This window comes from Colletotrichum gloeosporioides (assembly GCF_011800055.1).
Source record: "Colletotrichum gloeosporioides strain Lc1 chromosome Unknown consensus_119, whole genome shotgun sequence".
NCBI lineage: Eukaryota > Fungi > Ascomycota > Sordariomycetes > Glomerellales > Glomerellaceae > Colletotrichum > Colletotrichum gloeosporioides.
In genome coordinates this window covers 75,147-83,278 of record NW_025544764.1, presented here as the reverse complement: position 1 = coordinate 83,278, position 8,132 = coordinate 75,147, and positions in this window count along the sequence as shown.

Below are 8,132 nucleotides of genomic sequence, written 5' to 3'. Positions count from 1 at the left end.
TAATACTTTAGTTCTTAAATTTATATTTAGTTTTTAATTTATAAATAATTTATTTTACTTTAGAGAAGTAATTATAGTAATATAAAATAAAAATATTATTTATATAAAATAAAACTAAAACTTAATATTTAGGATCTTAAAAGAAATATACTTTTTTTAAATTTAAAGTAAATTTTAGTTTCTTTAGAATTACTAGGAAGTATTAATATTAAAAGAGAAAGATATCTCTAAAACTATATAAAGCTTTATTAAGTTTTATATATTTTCCTTTATATTTAAAACCCTCTAGAAATTAATAATAAATTAGAGGTCTATTTAGATCTCTTTTCATATTTAAGAAAATATATCTATATTAAATTACTATACTTTAAGATTAAACTAAGTAACTAAAGTTATTATAATATAAAACGTTTTTATAATAAGAATTACTATATATATATATTTTAAAGTATTTTTTTTCTAGAGGTCTCCTTATATATAGATCTTAATATTAAAATATTTTAAATTACTATTTATATTAATCTTATATATAAAAACTTATTTTAAAATTAAGGTCTTAATTATATAAATTATTAATTAATTTCTTACTATATTCATTTTTCTTATATTAGCAGTCTAGTCAACCTATATAAGTAGGTATTATAGTTCACTCTATACTTTTTTTTTCCCTATACTTTAAACCTAATAGTAGTACTTTAACCTATACCTAATCTTAATAAAGTAAACAAATAAATCTTAGTATAACTAGTTATTAACTTTTAGCTTAACTTATCCCTAGCTATATAGAAGAGGGTAAGTAGGCAGGCAGTAGAGTAGTAAAACATACTAGAGAGAGCGTTGTTTATAACATTATGAGAATATTATTTATAACGTCGTAAAGGCGTTATCTATAATATAGAATACTAATAGCACTCACAGCTAACGTAGCTAGAGCTTAGTAATAGCTTAAACCTATACTTAAAGGTATAAACTTAATAGTATAACTCTTTATATAGCTAAAAAGGTTCTTATAGCTATAGTATAAAAACTTAACTACTACTTTAAATAAGGCCTTAAGCCTATTCCTTATATCCTCCTATATATATAATAACTATAATATCTTTCCCCCTTATTATACCTACGTATAAGCTAAATAAGGCTACCCTAAATAACTTAATCTATAAGACTAAAGTAAATAAAATTAAAGGCTCTAAGTATAGCAACCTTCTCTATACTACTAAGAAGACTCTACTTAAATTCACCTAGAAGTACCTATTTAAAATAACTAATAAGTATAATATATTAAAGTTATATAGCCTTAAGATTAATATAGAGATAATTAAAGCTACTAATAATAATCCTAATACCTATAAATACCTTATAAACTTCTTTAAGATAGCTAAAGTAGCTTAAAAGCTTAAATATTAGTAAGTTAAGAAGGGTAAATATATTAAGAGTATAGCTAATAGTAGTAAGGCTCTTCCTATATTAAGACTACGTAGTAAGGTAGAAGATATTATCTAAATAGTATAATAGTATAGAGGCCTCAGGGCCCCTATACCTAGTAGAACTTATAGTATAGATATCTAAATAGTAGAGGAGATAATAGAAGATAGGCGTAGATTAAATATAGTGTGAAGGGTGGGTATAGTTTAAAGGAGCGTAGATAGAAGTAGCTAGAGGAAGATAGTTAAGACTTATTATAATAGTTAAAGTTAGAGGAGCGTAGAGGTAAAGAAGATATCTAAGTAGTTATATAACCTAAAGGTTATTAGTAGAGGGCGAGGGGACTAGTCTAGCTTTTATAGTTAATACTAGTTAAATTTCATAATATAAGGCTAGCAGCCCTTTATTTTTCTTATAGTTTCTTAATTTTAAGTTTTACTATCTTTATAAAAAACTTATATAGATATTTTAGAAGTATTAGAAGTTCTTTTTAGTTTTAAAGAGGTAATTAAAACTTAAATATATAGATATCTTATTTTAAGTTTTTATTATTATATTTTATTTCTAATTTCTAATATAACTTTATATATATAAATAAAGTATTATATACTTAGAGAAGCTTTCTTCTATTATTTTCTTAATATTAAGTATAAATATTATAAAAAAAGCCTCTAAAGTATATTAATCTTTAATAAGGATAACCTTTTCTTAATATTTAATCTTAGAGAATAGTTATTCTAATTTATTTCTCTTATTAATTACTTTAGAATAAATCCCTAAGATATTATTAATAAATAAAATAAAGTCTTTGAATTACTTTAGAGATTATTAATTATATTAGTTTAAGTAATTTACTTTTCTATAATCCTTTTAATTATAAGTTCTCTTTAAAACTTCTTCTAAGTTCTTTACTTTATATATTTAATTTATAACTCTATATATTCTATTTTTTAACTTAAAAAGGTCTTTAAGAGGTACTAATATTACTTTCTCCTTAAGTTACTAGCCTTATATTACGAAATTTAACTAGTATTAACTATAAAAGCTAAACTAGTCCTCTTACCTTCTACTAATAACCTTTAGGTTATATAACTACTTAGATATTTTCTTTACCTCTACGCTCCTCTAACTTTAACTATTATAATAAGCCTTAACTATCTTCCTCTAATTACTTCTATCTACGCTCCTTTAAGTTATACCTATCCTTTATGCTATATTTAATCTATACCTATTTTCTATTAAAGTCTCCTCTACTATTTAGATATCTATACTACTCTATTAAATATAGAGGCCTTAAGGCCTCTATACTATTACACTATTTAGATAATATCTTCTACTCTACTATATAGTCTTAATAACCTTACTACTATTAGCTATACTCTTAATATTAAATTTACCCTTTCTAACTTATTAATATTCCCCTCAAGCTATTTTAGCTATTTTAAAGAAATTTATAAAGTATTTATAAGTATTAGGATTATTATTAATAGTTTTAACTATTTCTATATTAATCTTAAAATTATATAACTCTAATATATTATACTTATTAACTATTTTAAGTAAATATTTCTAAATAAATTTAAATAAAGTTTCCTTAGTAATATAGAAAAAGTTATTATATTTAGAACTTTTAATTTTATTTACTTTAGTTTTATAAATAAAGTTATTTAAAGTAACTTTATTTAGTTTATATATAGATATAATAAGAAAGNTATAATAAGGGGGAAAGATATTATATAAAGTTATTATATATATAGGAGGATATAAGGAATAAGTTTAAAACTTTATTTAAAGTAGTAGTTAAGTTTTTATACTATAGCTATAAGAACCCTTTTAGCTATATAAAGAGTTATACTANTAAATAGTTAAGTTTTTATACTATAGCTATAAGAACCCTTTTAGCTATATAAAGAGTTATATTATTAAGTTTATACCTTTAAGTATAGGTTTAAGCTATTACTAAGCTTTAGCTATATTATAAATAATATTCTTATAATATTATAAATAACGCTCTTATTAGTATATTTATTACTCTACTACCTACCTACTTACCCTCTTCTACTAAGGATAAGTTAAGTTAAAAGCTAATAACTAGTTATATTAAGATTTATTTATTTACTTTATTAAGATTAAGTATAAGTTAAAGTAGTACTATTAGGTTTAAAGTATAGAGAAAAAAAAAGTATAAAGTGAACTATAATACCTACTTATAAAGGTTAACTAGACAGCTAATATATTAAGGACTCTTATAAGTATTATCTATTATCTTTAGGTCTTTAACCTTTTTATTAGATAAGGTATTTAAAAATTAATTTATAGTTTACTTAAAATATTCTCTATTTTATTAATTTCTTAATTTTATATAATTATTATTCTTTATAATCTCTTTTTATAAATATTAAACTAAGGTATAGTCTCTAATATCTATAAAGATCTATACTTTTTAATATAGGTTTACGCTATATTATAGATACTACTAAATAAATCTTTTAGTAATTTAGGAAATTAAGTTTATAAATTAGGTTTCTAATTTTTTTTAGTATATAAAATAAGTTTACTTATTATTATAACTATNATATTATTAAAGGGTATTATTATATATAAAATAATACTTACTTTTAGATCTAGTTAATTCAGATTTTTTATTATAAGCTATAGTTAGATAAGATTACTTATAATATCTTATAAAGTTTGAGGTTAAAAAGCCTTTAACTTTAACAACCTAATCTTTATTACACCTAGTAGTTAAATAATTAGTATAAATATAATTAATAAAACTAATTAATATAAGTAGTTAAAATAACTTATTATATATAGTAGTTAAAATAACTTATTATATATAGGTAGTTAAAATAACTAATTATATATAAGTAGTTAAGATAACTAATTATATATAAGTAATTAAAATAACTAATTATATATAATTATAAAAAAGATATAATACTTACNATAATATATTTATAGTTAAGATATAATACTTAATAGTAATCTTAATTTCTTAGTTCTACTTCTTAATAGTATTATTAATTTATAGATAATAAATAGTAGATATTATTAGTTTTACTATTATTATGTCAAATATTATTATCTAAAAATCTAATAAGAATTTAAGGTCTCTATTAGAGATAATTTATCATAATAGGCCCTAATTATAGAATTAAAATATTTTTAATAGTATTAAAGTTTAGTCTTTTATAGTATATATTATATACTTAGTAAAAATAAGTAAATATTTACTAAATTTATAAGTAATAATTAGTAATATATTATATTTAGAGATAAGGTTTAATATAATTTACTAAAAGCTATTCTTTACTAAAATAGAAGGTAATTTAATAATAAAATCTATAATAAGAATACTAAATAGTTAAAATAAGTGCTATATTAGTTATAGTTTACTAAGAGGTTTCTATTTATTAATAGAGTTATTAAGGTAATCTAAGTATTATTTTATATAATCTTAAATATATTTTACTTTATATTAGAAATAAAACTAATTAAATATATAAACTACTTATTAATATTTAAAGTAATATATTTTATTATATATTATATTAGCAGTTTAGTTAACCTATATAAGTAGGTATTATAGTTCACTCTATACTTTTTTTCCCCTATACTTTAAACCTAATAGTAGTACTTTAACTTATACCTAATCTTAATAAAATAAATAAATAAATCTTAATATAACTAGTTATTAACTCTTAACTTAACTTATCCCTNAAAATAAATAAATAAATCTTAATATAACTAGTTATTAACTCTTAACTTAACTTATCCCTAGTAGAAGAGGGTAGATAAGTAAGTAGTAGAATAATAAAATATACTAGTAAGAGTATTATTTATAACGTTATTATTTATAAGAATGTTATTTATAATATTATAAAGGTATTATCTATAATATAGAACACTAATAGTACTTATAGTTAATATAGTTAAAGCTTAGTAATAGTTTAAACCTATACTTAAGAGTGTAAACTTAATAGTGTTACTCTTTACTACTATAGCTAAAAAGGTTCTTATAGCTATAGTTTAAGACCTTAACTACTACTTTAAATAAAACCTTAAGCTTATTCCTTATATCCTCTTATATATATAATAACCCTATATAATATCTTTCCCTATTATTATACCTATATATAGGCTAGCTAAAGCTACCCTAAATAACTTAATCTATAAGATTAAAGTAAATAAAATTAAAGGATTTAAATATAGTAACCTTTTCTATACTACTAAGAAGACTCTATTTAAATTCACTTAGAAATACTTATTTAAAATAGCTAATAAGTATAATATACTAGAGTTATATAACTTTAAAATTAATATAGAGATAGTTAAGGTTATTAATAATAATCTTAATACTTATAAATACTTTATAGATTTCCTTAAGATAGCTAAAGTAGCCTGAGGGGAATATTAGTAAGTTAGAAAGGGTGAATATATATATTAAGAGTATAGCTAATAGTAATAGGGCTCTATATTAAGACTATATAGTAGGGTAGAAGATATTATAATAGTGCGATAGTATAGAGGCCTTAAGGCCCTTACACTTAGTGGAGCGGCGTAGATATCTAAATAGTAGAGGAGAGAGAAATAGAGGAGACTAATATAGATAGAAGCAGCTAGAGGAAGATAGTTAAGGCTTATTATAATAGTTAAAGTCTAATAGAGGAGCGTGGAGGTAAAGAAGATATCTAAGTCTAAAAGTTATATAACCTGAAGGTTATTAGTAGAGGGTAAGAGGATTAGTCTAGCTTTCACAGTTAATACTAGTTAAATTTTATAATATAAGGCTAGTAGCCCTTTATTATATATTATATTTATTATATCTTTAATTATAAAGTTTAATACTATAAGTTAGTATCTCCTATTAATTCTAATATAATATAAAAGTTTATTATAAAGTATTATTAATAACTTAAGTTTTTAGTTCTATAATATATATATATATATAATAGTTATTATTTAGTTTTATAGTCTTTAAGCTAGTATATTTATTATACTTTTTAATAACTATTAGTATATGTAGTATTATTTTTTATCTTTATAGCTTTTTTTTATTTTCTTAGTAGTTTTATCTAAGATATAAACCTTATTAATAGATAGTTTAAATAGATATATAGTCTTACTATTATCCTAAACATTATTAAGTTTATTAAGTTTATAGTTATAACGCAGCCCCCCTATAAAAAACTATAGCAAAATTCACCCTATATATAGGTATAATTCTAAAAATACTATATAAGTACTTTAACCTATACTCTCTACTAGTTAAGGAAAATAGTATAGAAACCCTATATATTCCTATTAGTAAGTAAACCCTCTAAATATCACTATATAAAGTTAAATACACGCCCTAACTAAATAGATTAGTAGAATAGTAATAGCGCTAGCTATATAGCGTAAAGCTAGTAGTAGTAGCGCTATATATAGTAGGGCTAATTATATTAGGACTAAATAGGTCACTAAGGCTTTTATAGCTTAGTAATAGCTTTACTAAACCTTCTAGTAAAGTGAACGCTACTATAAGAGAGATAACTCCTTAACTAAAGAGGTTATTATAAGAGGTTCTTATAGCTAAAAGTATAAAAACTCTACTATAAGTAGGGCTTTATACCTTTTCCTCTTCTTCTTCCTCACCTTTAAACTTATATTAATAACTTATCCTTATAGCTTATAATAAGTCCTTTATAATATTTATATTATATAAAACACTTAAGTTTACTAAGTATAAACTAAGTAGTACCTTTATCTCTATAAATAATATATAATATATCTAAAATAACTTTAACTTTAGTATACTTAATAAGAAGTTCTTATTTAAAGAATAATCTAAAGAAAATTAAAAATATATTATCCTAATAGTTCTATTAATAAACTTCTTAGAAACCCCTATAAATAATAATATTATTCCTCTTACTAAGAAAGTTTTAGATAATATTAATATAAAGTTTAATTATATCTTTAGTTATCTTAATAAGTAGGACTTCTTCTCTAAAGTACTTAAAGGTACTAAAGAGGATATAAACCTTATATAGAACTTATTAGTAAGTATACTTTATACTAAATAGAGAGAGCGTTACTAATAATAATATAGCTATAAAGGTATTAACTAGCCTAATTAAATAAGAAGACTAGAATAATAGTAATAACCTACTTCTAAAGAAGCTATTATAGTAGATAATAAAGTAGTAATAGAGATAGTATTAGTAGTATAAGTAATATATAAGAGAGAGGATAAATTAATAGTTTAGTAGTTAGTAATTAAGTAATTAAGTAATTATAAACTATATTATTATTAAAGTGAAGTTAAAAATTATAAGGTTATCTAGTGTAATATATATATATAAGTGTAGCTATAGTTAGGAGAGGGATATAGTTAGAGATTATAATTATATAACTGAAGGCTATATATATTATTAGGAGGTGTGGAGTTAGGAGGGTTTATCGCTCTAAGTAGGTAAAAATTACTATAAACAGCTAGAGGCCTTAAGTTTATTTATTATCTTAAAAGTAGGTTTTATATTAGTAGCTTTTTTCTTTTTAGTTTTCTTATTTACTCTTAATAGTTTATATAATCTACTATTTTTTATAATAAAGAGATAAGATAATATATTAAGTATTATATTTATATATCTAAATATATACCTAATATTAAAATAAAACTAATTAAAGAAGATAAAAAAGTTAATAAACTAAAGGTTTAT